Raw genomic sequence first — 20707 nt, forward strand, 5'->3', positions numbered from 1 at the left:
AACAGCAGGTGCGTGGCAGCAGCAGGGGCATGGAACCAGCAGGAGCATGGAGCCAGCAGGGGAATGGAACCAGCAGGGACATGGACCCAGCAGAAGAATGGAACCAGCAGGGGCATGGAACCAGCAGGAACATGGGCCCAGCAGAAGAATGGAGGCAGCAGGGGCCTGGAACCAGCAGGGGCATGGAGCCAGCAGGGACATCGTGTTGTACCAGTTATGAAAGCCACTGCTAGCGGCTCCTTTGCTCGAACACTGTATATTCACATGACGGCTCTCCACCAATCCCAATAACTCCACCCTTCACTTCGCCATCTTTGCACATAATTATATTGTTGGTTTCTTTGGGATTGCTATTGCTATATATGATATATATGTATGATCCCTTATTCTTTAGGACAATGCTAACTACAATAAAGGTTTTACATTATCAAGTGGGTGGCCAGCACAGGACTGGCAGTAGCAGGTATTCAGCAACCCTTAAGGATTCTGATAGCCACAGGCTGGATTTTGGGTCTGGTCTAGATGAAGCTTGAAGAGGTCTGTTTTCGAAAGACGTCTTGTCTAGCATACCAAACCTTGCATTGCGCTTTGGGTCAGCCAGTAACTTATTATCGGCTGCCTTTCTTATTACTTATATTTGCTTGCTTTTTATTTGAATGTCTTCTTTCCACTTCTCATATTTGTCTCTCTCCTGGAGCACAGTTTCTTTACCATCTTTCTGATTGATGACTTGGATTCTTCCACTGCTCACTTCAGGGATCTACTCTTTTACTTTCAACACTTCAAGAGAATGCATGTGTTTGCTCTCTCCCTCATAACCTGCTTCCTCTTCCAACCACCCCAGCTCGTGATTCTCCATCTCATCTTTTTTATTTTTTCCCTCTCCTCCCTTGCTCACACCCCTTCATTCACTTCTCTCCTGCCCATGTTCCCACCAGCTCCATCATTGCTCCCTGTCCCCATCACGATGCTTAAAAAAAATAAAACGGTCGAAGGTTTCATTTAACAGCTGCCCTTTGCTGCCGAGCTGCTGCTCTTATATTAAAAAGGGCTTTCAAGCATGCCTAAATTCACTTTTTTTTAAATGTACCCCTTCAGTTGATAGCCACTATTTTGGAATAGATAAATACAGACAATAAGAAATATTGACAACATATTGCCACATGTGCAAGAATACGTCATCATGCTGTGCCACCATTGTGTTATCACACATACTTGCACTCTAACATGGACATTTGATTGCATTGATTTTGTATGCTTTTCTTTGCTGATACTGCACAGCATTGGTAAAAAGGCATTTCTTTTCGACAATCTTGCATAACATTAGCAAAAAGCCCTAGCAAACCATCAGGTTCCTTATTCACAAAGGTAAACTTTCACTTTTTATTTAAGTTTACTATTTTTTAGCTATTCACAAACTACAAGTGTAGTTTTATGTGTAGCATCTTCATGGAGAATCTGTACATTAAAAGATAGGACCGTCTCTGCAGTCATAAAAATACTACAAGCAAAACTGTACTCGTACTTTGAGAATAACAAAAAATATTAAAACTTACACCAAATATGTAAGTTTACCTTTGTGAATAAAGGCCCAAATAAGATTGGTTTTGCCAATGTTTGTTAAATCACTATGGCTGCTGTTCTCACTCTCTCGGATAGATGCCTAAATAGTGGTGGCTTGCTCTAGCCCCTTAGCTATTCTCTTTCTTCCGATGATTTGAAGCAGTGCAGAGCTCCAGACCTTGGGAAAACAGTTGAAAAAGATGCAAATTGTGGATGTCACATGCAGTGTGCTATTGACAGCACCGGACCCAGTCAAACCCTTCACTACTGATCACACTGCATGTGTGGTGTTAGCCAACACAATTGCAAGTAATGTGGCTGACTGGGAGCTGTGCAATGCAAAGCAGACCTTCAGGCATCGGAGCGTGAGTCCCTGACAACACGGAGCAGTGAAGCTGGATCTGACAACCCTGAGCTGTGAAGCTGGACCAGACAACACCGAGCCGTGAAGCAGGATCTGACAACACTGAGCCGTGAAGCTGGATCTGACAATACTGAGCCAGGAAGCTGGATCTGACAACACTGAGCAGTGAAGCTGGATCAGACAACACCGAGCCGTGAAGCTGGATCTGACAACACTGAGCACTGAAGCAGGATCTGACAACACAGAGCAGTGAAGCAGGATCTGACAACAAAGAGCAGTGAAGCAGGATCTGACAACACAGAGCAGTGAAGCTGTATCTGACAACACTGAGCCATGAAGCTGGATCTGACAACACTGAGCCAGGAAGCTGGATCTGACAACACTGAGCCAGGAAGCTGGATCTGACAACACTGAGCCGTGAAGCAGGATCTGACAACAAAGAGCAGTGAAGCAGGATCTGACAACACAGAGCCATGAAGCTGTATCTGACAACACTAAGCAGTGAAGCTGGATCTGACAACACTGAGCCATGAAGCAGGATTTGACAACACTGAGCAGTGAAGCTGGGTCTGACAACAATGAGCCGTTAAGCAGGATCTGACAACACTTAGGGCCTGATTCTGATGCGGTTAGAAAGGCGTCCTTATTGGCATTTGCTCCTTCCCAATCGGATCAGGAACGTTTCTTCCCGACACAGGGCCCAATTATGATGCGGTTAGGAACATATGCTCCCATTGAAGTCAATGGGAGTCCAACCAAATCGTATCTGGAAGCATCCGGATGCATCGTACTCAGTCGGTCGGACTCTCCGGATCCGAGTGGGTCGGGAACCATTTCCAAACCGATTCAGTCGGGAAGATTTCCAACACGCATCAGAATCAGGCCCAGAGTGGTGAAACTGGATCTGACAACACTGAGCCGTGAAGCAGGATCTGACAACACAGAGCAGTGAAGCTGGATCTGACAACACCGAGCAGAGAAGCTGGATCTGACAACACCGAGCAGAGAAGCTGGTTCTGACAACACTGAGCCATGAAGCTGGATCTGACACCACTGAGCAGTGAAGCTGGATCTGACAACACTGAGGGCCTGATTCTGATGAGGGTTGGAAAGCTTCCCGACCAAATCGGTTTGGAAATGGTTTCCGACCCACTCAGATCGGGAGAGTCCTACCGTCGGAGTAGGATGCATCTTTGTTAGAAACGGGACCCTGGCCGGCCAAGACTCGCGTCGAGGTCAGTCAGGGATCACCATTTCTAAAGTCAGGGCTAGGGAGTCACACACCAAGATAACCCCCGCTCACCCTCTAGGTAACGTGGCGCGAGCAGCAAGGCTAATCTCAGAGGCGATGTGTAAAGCGTTTGCGCGCGCACCCCAGCAACAACAACCAAAGGCCCACCACAAAGGAAACTCCACACAAGGTTATATAAAAAATAGCCTTTGTATTATAATAATAAAAACACATTAGATAACACACACACTTTACAATGTGCCAACAGGCACGGGCAAGATTTACAAGGGATTATGTACAGGACAGGGCCACCTGGACCACTGTCAGGGGTATGCACTTGTTAGAATTAATACTTGTAGGTATAACACTTTAGCACATCAACATATAATGACTGTAACACAGAAATAGAAAATGTAGCATACAACCAGTAACTACTGGTAAAGGGAAAATACCTCCTACGCCACCCTAGTCTCTGTAGGGAAATCACGCAGGGAGCTAGGACCTATGGAAGGAAAACCTATCACCTACTACGCCACCCTAATCTCTGTAGGGAAATCACGCAGGGGGAAGGAAACCTAAAATAATCACCTAGGCAAGTAACATTTAGCAAAGGCAATTAAACATCAACATTCCTCTAAGCAGGTCACTTTTAGCAAAGGGGAATAAAAGAACAAGGCATTACCTAAGCAGGTCACTTTTAGCAAAGGTAATGACACAACCAATCCTCTAAGCAGGTCACTTTTAGCAAAGGGGATAAACACATAAAGAATCACCTAAGCAGGTCACTTTTAGCAAAGGCAATAACAAACAAGGGCACATGAAACATTAAAACACATTCAGAGGTGCAGGTAGAACATTTGCGCAGAAATCAAATAAGCAGGAATCATAAATTGCGCAGGGTGCACATGGCACAACATTAGAAATGTCCCTCAGGCCAACTGGCCTCGAAAGGGGCTGAATGCCCTGAGTCTCAATGTCAGGGAAGGCTGCGCAGGCAGCACACAAAAGCCTAAACGTAGCAACTGTCCACTAAGTGCTGGACAGTTGTGAATAGCAAGTAGGCAAACGTTGGAGCCGCGTGGGCTCAAGAACACAGGTGGGGAGACACAGCGTGGGAGCCTCGGGGCTACAACCAACTAGCTGCCTGTGCCCCCCTAGAGCCTCTGTGGCTCGCAAAACAAAGGTGCTGGCACCAAAGAGCTTCTGCGCTCTAGACCAATGATGGGCGCTCAAGAGCCTCTCTCAGGGCTCAATGGGCCAGGGTGCCGGCACTCGAGCCTCTCGGGACTCGTGAACAAATGCCGGTGCTTGGAGCCTCGTGGGCTCTTAAAACGAATGCCCCCTCGAGCATCGTGGCCCTTGCAGCACAGATGGGGGGCGTTGGAGTCCCTCACGGGGGACTCTACCTACACGAAAAATGCCCCCTGAAGCCCTCAGGCTTCCTAAAGCAATGCGCGCACGATCGCGCTACGGGGGAGGGGCGGACACCGACAACGTGTCCCGCGGCCCCTCTCCCTCCTCGGCACTCACCGGCAGTCTCAGGGCGGGCGGGGCTCCTCTCGTCCCGGGGCTCCTCTCTCCACTCGGGGAGCCTCGGGGACACGACCGGCTGCCTCCCTCGTCTCCCGCCTGGCCTTGTCTCCTCCACACGCCGCCTGACTTCCGCCGGGGCCGCCAATGGCAGCGTGGCCCTGGGGGTCAGGAGGCGGGACTTCCGGGTCGCTGCAGGCAGCGCGGCGGCCCGGCAAGCTTCCAGTGCGCCCGGGCTGCGGCGGTGATGTCCTGGGCAATGCCGGGTGGCACCGGCTCGAAAATAAATACAGACCACGGGGCAATGCCGGGTGGCACCGGCCTCGAGTTAAAAATAAAGCGAGGTGGCACTCGCTCAGCCTGGCAAAGCGCTCCAAAGCGCTAGAATCAAAATAAAGCGCACCCAGCGCTTAGGGGGAAAATAAAGCGCTCTTCAGCGCTAGGAGTAACAGGAAAAGCGCTCCACAGCGCTAGTGGGCAAATAAGCGCTCCCAAGCGCTAAGAGCAAAACAAAGGCTCCAGCAGGGTCTGGAGGCAGGCAGAGGGGCAGGGCAGGGCCAGAGCCAGCACACTGGGTCTCCAGGCAGGGAGACAAGCCAAGTGGCGGTCCTCTTGGCCCCAGCAGCAGCAACAGCCCCCTCTGGCAAGGATCCACAAGTAGAACAATTTCTGTGGGGACACAGCCCCATATTTATACCATGAATTCCTTTGTTAGGAGGTGCAGGGTGGGGGGAAACCAGTTGCAGCTGGCTTGGGAGTACCCTTGATGGCCCAACCACCCCTTTCATTCACTGGGGAGGCTTGGGTCATTAGACAAACCACAGGGGGGCGGAGCCAGCATTGTGTGGGGAAAAACCCAGCCCATCCAGGACACAGATCTACTCCTCCCACACATTACTCATGCTGATCTCACACTCACCACCGGGCAGACCCATCCAGACTTCCTGGAGCCTGGCATGCCAGCCAGCTCCAGCCAATCACGCTCCACTATCCTCACTGCACACATACATCAATGTCCAGAAGTAGCACTTCCCTTCTAGACACATACAAGCCGCACATACCATTGCGCAGCATTCATTCTCACGAGTTCATACATACTAAACTCGAGCCTGCACTCCCCACACATCAGGAACTACCGGGGCACACACATTCCCCATGCATTCCTATGGGAGGGCAGGCCAGCCATACTACACGCACGCACTTTCACTCTGGGACACAGGGAAAAAGTGCGCCAAGACCCAAAAATCACTACACAGGGTCACAAATAAAGGCAAAAAGATTAGGGGTGAACCTGCCCTAAGGCCCAAGTCTAACAATCTTGATGCTTCCAGATACGATTTGGTTCGACTTCAATGGGAGCAGATGTTTCTAACTGCATCATAATTGGGCCCTGGGTCGGGAAGACATGTTCCCGGACCGATTTGGAAGGAGAAAATGCCATTAGGAGGCCTTCCTAACTGCATTAGAATCAGGCCCTGAGCTGTGAAGCTGTATCTGACAACACTAAGCCATGAAGCTGGATCTGACAACACTGAGCCATGAAGCTGGATCTGACAACACTGAGCCACGAAGCTGGATCTGAAAAAACTGAGCACTGAAGCAGGATCTGACGACACTGAGCGGTGAAGCTGGATCTGACAACACTGAGCAGTGAAGCTGGATCTGACAACACTGAGCCATGAAGCCGGATTTGACAACACTGAGCCGTGAAGCTGGATATGACAACACTGAGCACTGAAGATGGATCTGACAACACTGAGCCGTGAAGCTGGATCTGACAATACTGAATAATTAAGCTGGATTTGACAACAGCGAGCAGTGAAGCTGGATCTGGCAAAACTGAGTAGTGAAGCTGGATCTGACAACGCTGAGCAGTGAAGCTGGATCTGACAACACTGAGCTGTGAAGCCAGATCTGACAACACTGAGCAGTGAAGCCAGATCTGACAACACTGAGCTGTGAAACCAGATCTGACAACACTGAGCAGTATAGCCAGATCTGGAAACAGCGAGCAGTAAAGCCAGATCTGACAACACCGAGCAGTGAAGCCAAGTCTTACAACACAGAGCCGTGAAGCTGGATATGACAACACCGAGCAGTGAAGCGGGATCTGATGAAACTGAGCAGTGAAGCCGGATCCTACAACACAGATCAGTGAAGCTGGATCTGACAACACCGAGCAGTGAGGCTGGATCTGACAACACTGAGCAGTGAAGCTGGATCCGACAACACTGAGCAGTGAAGCTGGATCCGACAACACTAAGCAGTGAAGCTGGACCTGACAACACTGAGCAGTGAAGCTGGATATGACAACACGGAGCAGTGAAGCTGGATCTGACAAACATGAGCACTGAAGCTGGATCTGACAACACTGAGCAGTGAAGCTGGATCCGACAACACTGAGCAGTGAAGCTGGATCCGACAACACTAAGCAGTGAAGCTGGATCCGACAACAGCGAGCAGTGAAGCTGGATCCGACAACAGCAAGCAGTGAAGCTGGATCCGACAACACCGTGCAGTGAAGCTGGATCTGACAACACTAAGCAGTGAAGCTGGATCTGACAACACTAAGCAGTGAAGCTGGATCCGACAACAGCGAGCAGTGAAGCTGAATCTGACAACACTAAGCAGTGAAGCTGGATCTGTCAACACTGAGCAGTGAAGCTGGATATGACAACACGGAGCAGTGAAGCTGGATCTGACAAACATGAGCACTGAAGCTGGATCTGACAACACTAAGCAGTGAAGCTGGATCCGACAACAGCGAGCAGTGAAGCTGGATCCGACAACAGCAAGCAGTGAAGCTGGATCCGACAACACCGTGCAGTGAAGCTGGATCTGACAACACTAAGCAGTGAAGCTGGATCTGACAACACTAAGCAGTGAAGCTGGATCCGACAACAGCGAGCAGTGAAGCTGAATCTGACAACACTAAGCAGTGAAGCTGAATCTGACAACACTGAGCCGTGAAGCTGGATCTGTCAACACTGAGCAGTGAAACTGGATCTGACAACACTGAGCCGTGAAGCTGGATCTGTCAACACTGAGCAGTAAAATTGGATCTGACAACACTGAGCCGTGAAACTGGATCAGTCAACACTGAGCAGTGAAGCTGGATCTGCTGCCTTGGAGTGCCTACACCTTGGCTGTTACTTGGCGCCAGTCCCCATCCTCTTGGTGCTGTCCTCATAAGTAATGCCCACTTAGTCTGGGCAAAGTACTCCCAGCATCAGAGTTTCCTGTTGACACCGGAGCTGTATATACATATTTTTTTTGTGGTGATCACTGCATTGTACTCCCACCACTTATACCTGGGGCTCACGTATACTCTTCCACCCAGCCTGATTATTTCCTTTCTAACAACTTCAAGTTCATTTGAGGAACATTTTGCCATAGGAAATAAAGTTCTGCTCTACTTGCATGGACAGTCTTAATGTGAAAGGGGCAAAGCCAGAGATGGAGTAGAAATGGTTATGTCCAAAGTCATGATGTCCTGCATGGAAAGAGCTTTCTTCGAAAGGGGAATGCCCCCGAAAGAAAATGTAAACCCTTCCCTGCCTGTACATTTGCATGTCACACTGATCCACCTTGAGAGTTGTCCGATGCTTCACACATAAATAAAGGATGAACAAATGTTCTTGCAAGTATTACCTCACTGAAGTCCATCCTGTTGAATTTACCAATGTTTATTGTTAATGCCACCTTCGCTTTTTCTTTTAGATATTAATTGACTTGATGGGCTGTGGTGGCCGGATAGAGGCTCCTGCCACATTAAGGTAGCCAGTGTAGCCATCATTTATTGTTCCAATTTACTGTGTTTGGTACAGAAGGTAGTGTGGAGGATCCATGGTACCAGGAAGTGTTGCATTTTTATTTTGTAACTGTGTCTCAACTGTCACTCAAAAAACAACCCAATTTCTCACAAGTATATTTTCACAGTGCAATAGCAGTCAACTATCTCTCTGATCACTTGTTGAATGTATTGCTGCCCTTGATACTGCCTTTTGGCTATGCTCATACTAGACTAGCTCTACATGTTTCAATTTCCCACCACCTCAAACACATTTGGTAGCTCTCATTGCTAAGCACTCAGGACCTGATGTATGACCCTTACAGTTTGCAAGATGCAAATTGCAACGATTTGCAACTCGCAATTTGCGACTCACAAAATGGAATGTAAAACAGTGTCTCAGACACTGTTTATGATTCCCAATAGGGTCGCAAATGACCTGTCTCGTTAATATTCATGAGGCAGGTCGCAATTTGTGATCCCATTGGGAATGGCCAACACTTATAAGAATTGTGGCCTGCAGGAATCAGCGCACCACCATGTCTATGACTGCTTTAAATAAAGTACGTTTTGTAAAATGCAGCCCATTGTCCTTAAAGGAAAACGGGCTGCATTTAAAAAAGAAAAATTTAACAATTCTGTTTCAAGTTTAAGCAGTGGTCGGTGGGACCCCTTCCAGCTCTTAAGAAATATGCACGCTACCAATCACAAAGGGGAAGGGGTCCCCAGCTTCCTGTTTGCGAGTGGCTTACTACGTACTTGCAGTAAGAGGTACACTGTGAGTGTTTTGCGACTGCACATGCAGTCGCAAAATAATGGTACATACCATTCTGACTCGCTATTAGGAAAGGACGCCCTTGGCACGCCCCTTCCTAATAGCAACTTGCAAAAACTATTTTGCGAGTCACAGGCTCGCAAAATAGTGTTTGTACATACCACCACCCTTTTTGCGGTCGCAAACGGGCGATTTCCCAATTGCAACTGCAAAAACGGTCGCACATCAGGCCCTCAGACTCAAGGGCAATAGCCCTTAACTCATTAAAAGTGTAGTAATCCCTTCTGAACCAACTCATGCACTCAGATCCACACATAGTTGTTGCCCCTAAAATTCAAAGACTTTTCAAGGGTGGATACTCATTTGCTAACATGGTGTCCAAACATGGAACTTTCTTCAGCCGAATATTTGCCCAATGCAAATTATCTTTCTTCTTCTAAAACGTGCTGTGTAAAACCAATAAAACAATGTGCAGAATGTATTATAAAGAGTTAATGCCCTTCACTCAACTATGCTCCCTAACCTTCGACCTTGGAAGCAGCAGTGGGCCCTTATCTCATGACAATCTGTAATGTTAAGTAGAATATTGGTAAAGTTACAATGCAGAGGTTTTAAGAGATTGCTTGCTGCATACTCCACCTTTCACTATCTGAGCTCTTACATATACACTCACCTTGTTGGGGGTGTGGTGGACACCCGAGGCCCAGACAGAAACCGCTACTGCACGTCACTGACAGGATATTATCATTTAAGTTTCAAGAAGGTACTGACATTCTCCCACTCCAATAAGTCTAAAATCATCATCTTTTTATGCCAGGTGTAATGAAAAGTTGAACGCCAAGAAGCAGTTGCCCACCACCTTGCAAATGATTTTGGTAAAATACATCTCTTTACATAAAAGGGGGAATGTATAACTGCTTTGTCTCATTCTTGATTTTGTTGTTCTTTGCATCTTCTTGCTTTTCTCAATGTCACTTTGCTCTTTCTTCACCAAGATACTTGACCAGGTGAAGGTCTGTGCTTTACAGGTTAATTTTCTTTCCATTTCATTTCATTTCGAAATATGACTTCCAAATAAGACCTGTGCCCTGGGTCTGCCAATAAAAGTTCGTTGTGTCCCTGTGTAACGTAACTGGTGCTCATGTATAGCGCTCCGATACATTCGGATCGAGTTCGCGCTATATAAACCTGGCAAAAAAAAGAAACTATTGACGCGCAGGGTGGGAAAGTACAGCACTTACTTAAAAATAATGTTTTCTCTCTCCAGGAGGTCAAAGGACACTACCTTGCTTATAACCTTTGCGAGGGCCAGCTGCAGCTTTATTTATATTCCAAAAGCAGATGTTTCCACTCATAGAGCCAAGTCTGGGCCAGTACCCTGATGAGCTGAAAGTCTGGGTTAGGTTTTCTCTGTGAAGACCGCATCAGTCAATACTGACTAAAATCATGAGAAAATGGAGGGGGGGGAGAGGGGTAAGGAAACTACAATAAGTGCAACATCCTCCAGACACTGCCAACAGGAAGCCATGGCAAGATCTTGAAGTGACAGTCCTTACAAGCAAAAGAAACATGAGTTTTTTATTCTACCTGGTCTGAAATTCTCTGCAAGCGTTCCTTTATGAAATACTCCACATGCACACATTGGACCTCTGCGTAGCCCACTTGATGTATCCCAAGTTATATGTTATTCTCTCTCCCATGTTCTCACATATGTCGGAGAATGTGGCAAGGGCAGGCTTTTGTGATGACTTTCGATTTGATCGTTAGGTTTCTTTAATTTAAGTGAATGTTTTTTGTCCATATTCCTTTTTTAGAATGAATTATCTCAAAGCAAAGTATACGAACTGTGCAATTAGTGGTATGTGTTAATTTTGTTGTATTTTTCTTTAGTTAATCTGTTTTAGTGATCCATGGCCTAGCGGCTATGACCTTTGTTAAAGAACAGAAAAAATTAAAATATAAAAAAATAATGACATATTAGAGATAATTCTTAAAGGTTTTAATGCTGGCCTGAAATTTACAATGGATTACTGGCACCTATAGCCGCTTTCACAAGCAAGGGGTGAGAAGAGGGCTTCCAAGTCATAATTTTCCCTTAAAGTTTGGGACCGTATATGTTGATGGGCATTTCCATGCTCCTCTCCTTCTCTTGTCCACCCTTGGCTTGGAGATTTACTTTAATACAGGACTGGCATAACTCCCCTTTGAGGGAGGAGACAAGAATGGATTAATCTTTACAATATTAACATCTTACGTTTTTGCTGATTTCTGAAGCACTTGTGCTGAAATTTTGAGGGCCACTTGAGCCTATTACTGACCAGCACCGTGAGAAGCCGTAGAATGTGTCACGTAATTTGCTCTTGTATAGACATGGCCAGCCCCCAAATGCAGCCAACCCCATGGGGGTGTTGGTCACAGAACCTGGCCCTGGGGAACCCATTCACTCTGGGTCTTTTTTTTTTAAAGGGGAGTGGGGCCTCCCCAAACCACTTTAGGCCCTGGGAACTCCACCCTCCAGGGCTGCACATACAAGTTAAGAGGAAGGAGGGCCACTTGGCCCCTCCTACCCAAGCCTCTTTGGGCCTGTGTTCCAAAAGCCCCCAGGGCTCTGTATTTTTTTAAGGGTTGAAAGGCTGTGCAGTCCTCCTCTCAGAGCCATTATCCACCTTGAAGACCCCATTTCCTGAGGCTATTAGTTTAAATAAAGGGTAGGGGCATCAAATGACCCTCCTTCCTGAACTTTGCTAGGACCTGGGGACCCCAGGGCCACTCTTTCAAAAAAAGGGAAGGGGAGCACATGGCACTCATCGGGCTGATTTAAGCCTGGGGACCCCATCTCTTTGGGCCTGGTGTTCTTTTGAGGGAGAGGGAGAAGTGTGGCATCCCTCCCTGGGCAGATTTCGAACCCATCCATGGGGGCCTGGTGTTATTTTTGGGGGGAGGAAGCGCGTGGCCCTTGATTTCGGCCCCAGGGACACCATTCCATGGGGCCTGGCAGAGTCCCCTCTCCCTGAGCTGATGTCAACCCTGGGCACCTCATCCCCTGCGACCTAATGTTATTTTGAGGGGGGCACGTGTGTCCCCCACACAGGCCAATTTTGTCTCTGCGGACCCGTCCCCGGGGGCCTGGCTCTATGCTAAGGGGGAGGAAGATATGCAGCCCCATTCCTAAGGCTGGTTTTGGCCCCAGGGCCCTATCCCCGGGTTGCCAGCAATATTTTGAGGTCTTGGAGGTGCATGTGGCCCCCTCACCATGCCAATTTGGACACAGCAGGCCAATGCCAGGTGTACAGCATTTGTTTTAGGAGGAGGGAGTTCTCGCCCCTCGATTTCAGCCCCAGGGACCCCATCCCCGGGGCCCGGTGTTATTTTCAGGAGGAGGGTGGTGCGCAGTCCCTCTCCTTGGGCCAATTCCAACCCCGAGGACCCCATCTTACAGGGCCCAGGTGCTATTTTGAGGGGGAGGGGTGTCACATTGCCCCCGTCCCCGGGCTGATTTTGACCAGGGGACAACATCCCCTGGAGATGGTAGGTGCCATGGGTGCCCTGTTGCCCACCAAGGTCACCCACCATACTCTCGTTGAGGGCGTGGGAGCAGCCCCAAGGCCCCTGTGGCCCCTGCCAGCTCCCCACATACAACCGGAGCTGGCACTGGTAGCAAAAATATTTCTTAAGAGCAGACAGTGGTCCACAGGGAGCAGTGACTAATGCTATTCCAGGAGGGTGGAAGCAGTATTTTCATATGTTTCCTGACCACATCAGAACAGGCATCAAAACAAATTAAAAAGTTCAGGAGCATTTTCGAATCTCCCGTGCACTGGGAGCCGACTTGGTGTTTGCTTACACTTTGCTGGGGTTTTCAAAATGTTTGAAACTGCAATGTCCCAGGGGTGAGCACCCCAAGACATAGCATTTGAGTCAGCCCCAGTGGATGGGATCCCTGGGGTCATAGCTGGCTCCGAGACGGGCCCATGGCCCCTTCCTTATTGTAATTGGCCCTGGGGCTACCCAGGGTCTTTAGAGGCTAGGGTAGAGTGACCACGTGGCCCCCTCCCCATTTTTAATATTTTTAGCCCTGGGCATCGGCTCTTTGGGGCCTTAAGAGGCCCCTTCCCTTCTTTAATTGTTTTGAATGGGTTTCCCGTAGGCCTCTGATGGCTGGGGGACAGGGGGACATATGGCCTCCCTCCCCATAACCATTGTTTTTGGCCCCGGGGTAGGCTCCCCGGGTCCTCTGAAGGCCAGGAGAGAGGGGAAAGCAGCCCCTCTCCCCTTTATGGACATAGCCACAATGGCAGGCTCCTCAAGGCTTATAATAAATAAATGTGGCCCGCCACCATTTTTTTAATATAATAAATAAATGTGGCCCGCCACCATTTTTTTAATGATCTCATGAGAGTTTTACGGAATTGCAGCATTTTTGACATTTTGTTTTCCTTTTTGGCCCCAGGGGGTCCATCTTGGTTTCCCCCTCCCTCCGAGCCTAGGGGGTCAGGGCATCCCTACCCTGCCCTCATACATCTTTTTTTAATGATAATTCCAGGACAGTGAACAAAGTCCCTGAGTCCTGTAATGGGTGTCAGTAATATTGTCATGAATACAATAATCATTATTCAGTGCCACCCTAACTCCTCTGGGCCCCAGTGCCGCTGCACTTACTGCAACAATGAAAGCTGTGCACCTGCGCAATGTGAAGGTCAGTAATGAGTTGGTGAAGGATGAATATTTTCATAAGTACAGAATTGGATGTGTTAACATTTGCTCAAGTGCATGTATTTTAATTTCTTGTTTCTTAAAATAGATTTGCAATAGTGTGTGGGCTCTCGCAAAATCAAAATATATGTAATACTGGAGAATTATGTGTTACTAATCATTTAAAGAGTGGAGATATACTATTTTCTTCATTTAATTTGATAGGGATTGTTAAACTCTTGATTGTACTATAATTATATGTATAATATACTTACTTAAAGGGGCTTTCAACCATCTATATTCATCCATTGGTCTGTTGTTGTGTCATTCACATCTTGCTTTCGTCACTGCGGCATATAGCAAGGTGAAATGGATCAGTCTACTTCTGTCACTGGTCCCTTTCACTTTGAGTGACAGCATTTTGTTCTCTCACAATGAGCACATACTCACACAAGGTAGTTCTCTTCAGTGCCAGTGTTAGTGTTGTTACTTTATAATTACTTTAGTGTTTCCTTTGTGTTTAGAGCCTGAGGTTAAAGCAGCATGGCTCATACCAGATATGAGCACAAGCTTCATTCCATGCTTTATCAGTTCCTGCATGCTGCGCATGCTGTTGTAAATACCTTTTAGAGTGTCCTTTGTTTATCTGGCAGCTGGGACTTCTCAGCATAACAGAGTGTATCCATTAGAAACTCTTCTGTATTAGCTTGTCCTCTTTTTACTCTGTACACAAATCAAAAGCTTCACTATTATACATCTGAATTCTTAAGCAGATAATTCTTCAGAAAACATTAGTTCTAAAATGAATTCACCTGTGTTCTATTATAAACTTTGCCCAGGAACAAAATAGGTATGTATCATTTTTAATTCTCAGCTATTCTAACACTTGTTTTTAAAATAATTGTTCTTTCTTTCTTTCTTTCTTTCATTCCTCTGTTCTTTCTTTTGTTCTTCTTTCATCCTTTGTTTCTTTGTTTCTTTCTTTCTCAAAAGGAAAAGGCTGGCACAGAATGAAAGAACAATAGGTTTCTTTAGGTCTGTCTTAGACAAGACCTTTTGGCTTTACTAAAATTATGTGTATGAAATAGTTGCTTATAGGGGTTTCCAGCTTCAGCCATTTATTTGTGGTTTCCTCATTCCCATTTTCTCCAACCCACTCGTGGATGCATCAAGGGACACTTTTGCCACTGGCTGACTTCACTATGAGTTACTACATGCTTCTCTTTCACAATGAGCACATCCATCCATAAAGTAGTTCCTTTCAGTGCAAGGGGTTAATGGGTGTTCTTTTTTAGACCAAAATACATTTTGTCTTTAGTCAATTCTTTTTTAGTTTGGCAAATGCTAGGTAGCTTCCTAAGTAACAAAGTTTGTAAAAACCATGACAAAACAAAACAAGGATTGCCAAACGGCTGGCGGACTACTCTTGACCTATTGGTTTTGCTAATACTTGTTAAAGGAGTTTCAAACTTGTTATGAGAGTAAAAAAGTAATAGCAATTTTGTAAACCTGAAAACATAAATAAAATGTGTGATTATGTTTTAATTGCACAATACATTCCAATCTTAAATTAATAGATTAAACAGACATTTGGCAAGAAGATTTTCACATTTCAATTTAAAACATTTCTCTTCATGACACTGCAGTCATAGGTGCACATGTGGATATTGCACATAGCATGGTGTACTGTTGATCTTCTGGTGGAATTCATGCGTGCTACTCCCAGATGCATACAGAATCAGGAGCATGCTGTTGGCAGTCAATGAGGGTGAAGCAAGAATGCTAATAATCAAAATTAAATATGTCTCTGGTGACCCCAAGTTGACCTCCATGCTGGGCAGTGTCCAGGTTTTACTTGTCATGTTTTTTTTGTTTTCAAGACAAATTGCTCATTGCTATATTTATTGTTTGCAAGTTTGAAATATGATCTGTCTGTTTGTGACTGCTGTGCGTGCTTTTATTCAGGGACACATGTTAGGGCAAGTCTATCATGCTATCACAGATGGTTCATGCTGATGGGTTATATTTCATGATATGACATAAAGAAATATTCTCTGACATAATATTCGGTCCCAAATGTGGTTTATAAAAATATTGACTCAGTGAGTGCAGATTTTCTGTTACTAATGGCAAATATTATTCATGTAGGTGAAATTTAGGACACAATGGCCCGATTAAACAAATGTAAAGTTAGCTCAAAAGTGTAAGTTTAGATCAAAAGTTTAACTTTACTACCTTCGGTATTAAAAAAGTTACTTACGAATGTTGGGGCATATTATCAAGACTCGGCGATAAAATTATCGCCGCTTTATCGGCAGGAAACTGCCGGAAAAGTGGCGATAATGGGCTTGATAATATGCTCTATGGAATTCCAATCGAAGCTCATGTTAAATGTTCTTCACATCTAACATGAGCTTCGATTGGAATTCTATAGAGCATATTATCAAGTCCATTATCGCCACTTTATCGGCAGTTTCCTGCTGATAAAGCGACGATAATTTTATCACCGAGTCTTGATAATATGCCACGTTATCTTTACAACTGCGGATGTTCCGCTCTCGGAGCGGAGTTACCGCACTCGGATGGAATCTCTGCACCCGGTGCAGAATCTCCACACTCAGGGCGAATAATCGGGGCAGAACACAACTACAGTTGCACATTTAACTATTAGTCATATGTCAAGCAATGTTTTTCGCAAACAGCCTAAATGTGAAGGTAAAATACATTTCTAAATCTCCATTCAAACCTCCGATTTCTATCTTTCTCTCAAGCACACCACACACACCTGTGTTAGTGCCTACCATCTCCCAACCCAGCTCCAGCTGAAGGTCATCAACCTAATAGCCAATCCCCGACTGACTGCATGCATAAAATCGGAGCTTCCACACACAAAACCTTTCAGACCTTACGACATGTCAGTAAATGTGTTTGTCTGTTTGCCCCTTGTCATGTGACAGAATGATTTGGGAAAGAAGGAGGAGGAAGAGAACTGAGAGGAGCTTCAGAAAAAGATGTAACCTCTTTGGGATGGCCAGCCAAGATCCTAGGTCCAGATACTGGTTTCCCTGCTACAGTCATCGTGGGCCTGGTTTGTGAGTGGAAGGATGATCATGACCCTGAGACATGCCGTCCTACTTCATCCCAGACTATGTCAAGATCATTGCAGCCTTCAATTTCTTTGCTACTGGGTCTTTTCTCAGTGTGTCCAGTGATATCATGGGCATCTTTGTAGCAAACCTGTCCTGATTCTTGTGTCAGATACTGAGTTGCATCAATTGTATTGCGACTTATATAGCGCACGTATCACCCGAAGGCATCAAGGCACTTGCCTTGGGAACCCGTCCTGGCTTTTCCCTGTGAGATAACCCCTACTGGGTATCCCCAGGGTGAAAGCCAGGCATCCCGCAGCGGGTGGGCCGCCGTAGTGGAGATTAAGCAACTATTGCCCAGAGTTGCAGCGTGGAACCCCATGATTAGAATAGGCACCGAGGCGAGAATTATCGAGTCCGTGGACATTTTGGGCTCAGGACCCTGCCGCGTCGGGAATTGAACCCTGGTCCCGGGCCAGACCTCTGCATCAGGGTCTGCCGCTCTAATCAGTGAGCCACACTCCTCCACACAATTGGAGAGTGCATCTCCACATACACTGGAAGGAAGGTAAAGGGTTGCTGGTGATATCTGTCACTATTCCTGCTTTCTACGTGTGATAGGTGCAATTGACTGCAACTATGTGGCACTTCAGCCACTTTGCCACAATGCACACATCTTCTTCAACAGACACCACTGGCTATCCATCAACATGCAGGGCGTGTGTGATGCCAGTGGCTGCTTTACTGATGTGCATGTAGTGTTCCCAGATAGTACACATTTTCCTCCAGAGGTGATGATGCATATGCACTCTCTCCTCATCTTCTCACAGCTTACAGACGTGCAATCACTCTACCTCAGCCTAAGTAAAATAGGGCATTGTTCATGAGCCCTCATAGAGTCCACTTTTGGTCTCCTTAAGTTGTGATAAAGATGTCTTGACTGTACGGGGGGGCTGCTGTACTCCCCTGAAGTTGTGTGCAAGATAATAGTAGCCAGTTAGGTTTATACAAACATATTCAATGAGTACAAAATACACACATAATCTCAACAGTAGCACATGTGTTTGCCAGTGTACAGTACAAACAAAGCAGTCTTGTCATGCAAAATGCGTCACTTGCCATGTAGAGTGTCTGATGTTGTCAAGGAATATGCCAAATAGTGGAATCAAAACTGAGCAAATATCATAGCCAAGCCCTTGAATGCACATGAACACCAAATTTGGCATGTACGTTGTGTTTCACTATGCTACGCAACAGATGACAATTGTTAGTAAGTGTACGATTGTTGCCATTGTGTATTACAGGATAAACCTGGATCTACTTTAGGCGTGGAGATATCCATCCACAATGTTTACTACATTCACTTGTAGGATTACATTGGTATGTAACTGTGTGTAAATGTCAGGGACTTGACATTGCACTAAAGCTGAAGGTGAGAGTGAATACTGAAGAGTCTATTGACCACAATTGAGAATAATGTCATTGTATAAGCAATTTCTGAACATTACAGTGACAGTACACCTACTTTTGGTTTCAAACAACATATTATTGGTCAGTGAAATTGAAGAAGTACAAAGTCAGCACTTGCTTTATGAAGTAATGTCCTTCATTATAAATTGTACATCAACTACATATAATTGTTTGTTTTTATTTTCAGTGGACCAGGCTGGCCAACATACATTTGGACAGCACCAATGGGAGACCAGCGGATCCTTGGCTCGTTGACGGGCAAGTCCTTTAGACATCACCAGTGAGGAGGAGGTGGAACACCAAGCCACATGCAGGGGTAGTATGCCCACCCGGTCTGAGCAAACAGCAGCGACATCAGAAGACAGGGTATAGGCTGAGGAGACTGAAGGGGGATATGTTGAGAGGGATACCACTAGCCAGGCATAAGATGAAAGTGGGTCTCCTCCTGGTCCAAAAGAACTGGATATTGAAATGGTATCCCTGGAGCAGGGCCCAACACCATCTGGGCCTACTAGCGACCCCTCACTAACTCATGAGGCCTCCAGTTCATTGGGGCCTCCAGCTGTACCCACTGCCATTACGCCAACTCTAAGTGCTTGCCCAGTAGAGCTGAGAAAGACATCTTCCCCTGATGCCCGACACCCCTCATGTTCAACCCAAACCCCTCCATGTGTTGTATCCCCCATTTCTGCATCAAAGTAAGTGATGGTGTCAAGTGAGGATGTCAGGACTGTGGTTTCTCGGGGCTTCCTAGAGCTGAAGGAGGATATCCGGATGTCCTGAAAGGCACAGTCCAGACATTTTGACAGTCTCACTTCCTTCATCACTTCTTTTAGTTCAGTCATTTTGTCTGCATTCGCCCAACACCCCGCCCAAACCACCGCTGTTGTATCTCCAAGTACATCTTCCCTCTCTGTTTACCCTGCTACCACTTGTACTCCTCATTTTTCCAGCACCCGTTTTGTGTGTGGCCATGCATCGACCAGCCAGAGCCAGTCCACAGGAGAAGAGGTGTTACACATTGAGGCAAAGGTGACAGTCAAGATTGCCAGTGACTGAACAATGTTTATACTGTGGACATTTTTGCTACCCCTTGTACATAAACTGGTTCCCATTACACTTCCTGGTGTGTTTTAATTATTTTGCCTAACCCCCTCAAAGTTCCCAAAAAACATTCTGCCCGATAATATTATTATTTCTCCCTTCCCAATGGACAGTATTGTATTTTAAATTATTTCAATATATTTTATACAATATAAATATATTTTCCTACAACACCATCTTTGTCTTTTTCATTATATATGCTGGATTCAAAGTATGGGAGTCTTCAACGTCAAATTTTTAGCTATGCTTTCAACATGATACCTTGTTACACAGACGGTCCTACTAATATACATGCCCTACTCACACATGTTTATTATCACATATATGGCCTACAACCAGAGTAACAATTTGACCACCACCAACGATTACTTTACTCAATATTGAATTGGAAGACATATTTTTATTTATTTACATATATTGCAAGCTTTTACATTTTACAGTGATCATGGGGGATCGCTCTTGTGACTTCTCAATTGTGGTGGTGAGGATCTCTGTGAGTAAGTGTGTTTACTGTGTTGACGGCAATGTGTGGGTGGGTGTATCTGCCTGTACAGTTGGTGATGTGCTGGTAAGTTGGTGGGTTTGCCTGTACAGTTGGTGGACGTGCCTGTACAGGATGTGAGGGTGCCTGTACAGGGTGTAAGGGTGCCTAAATAGGGAGTGAAGGTGCCTGTACTGTTTTTACTTGTACCTGTTCAGTGGTAGAGGATGCCACACACTTTTTGTTTGGGCCTGTACAGGGTCATAGGGTGCCTGTACAGTCTTTGCTTGTGCCTGTTCAGTTTTTACTTGTGCCTGTACAGGGGCAGAGGGTGCTGGAACAGATTTTGCTTGTGCCTGTACAGGGCAGAGCATGACTGTACAGGTGGGGGATGTGCCTGTGCTGGGGGGTGTGTGTGCCTGTACAGGTAAGGGATGTACCTGTGTAGGGGGATGTACCTGTACAGGTGGGTACACAACTGTGCATGAGAAGCATGTGCTGGGCAAGGGGCCTGTTCATGTAGGGGGTAGTACCAGAGCAGGTGGTGGTACAGGAGGGTGGGTGGGGTAGAATGCAGAGAGGTGTGTTCAGTCCCCTCCATCTGTTGCCCATGAAGGA

This window comes from Lissotriton helveticus, chromosome 8 (genome assembly GCF_964261635.1).
Source record: "Lissotriton helveticus chromosome 8, aLisHel1.1, whole genome shotgun sequence".
Taxonomy (NCBI): domain Eukaryota; kingdom Metazoa; phylum Chordata; class Amphibia; order Caudata; family Salamandridae; genus Lissotriton; species Lissotriton helveticus.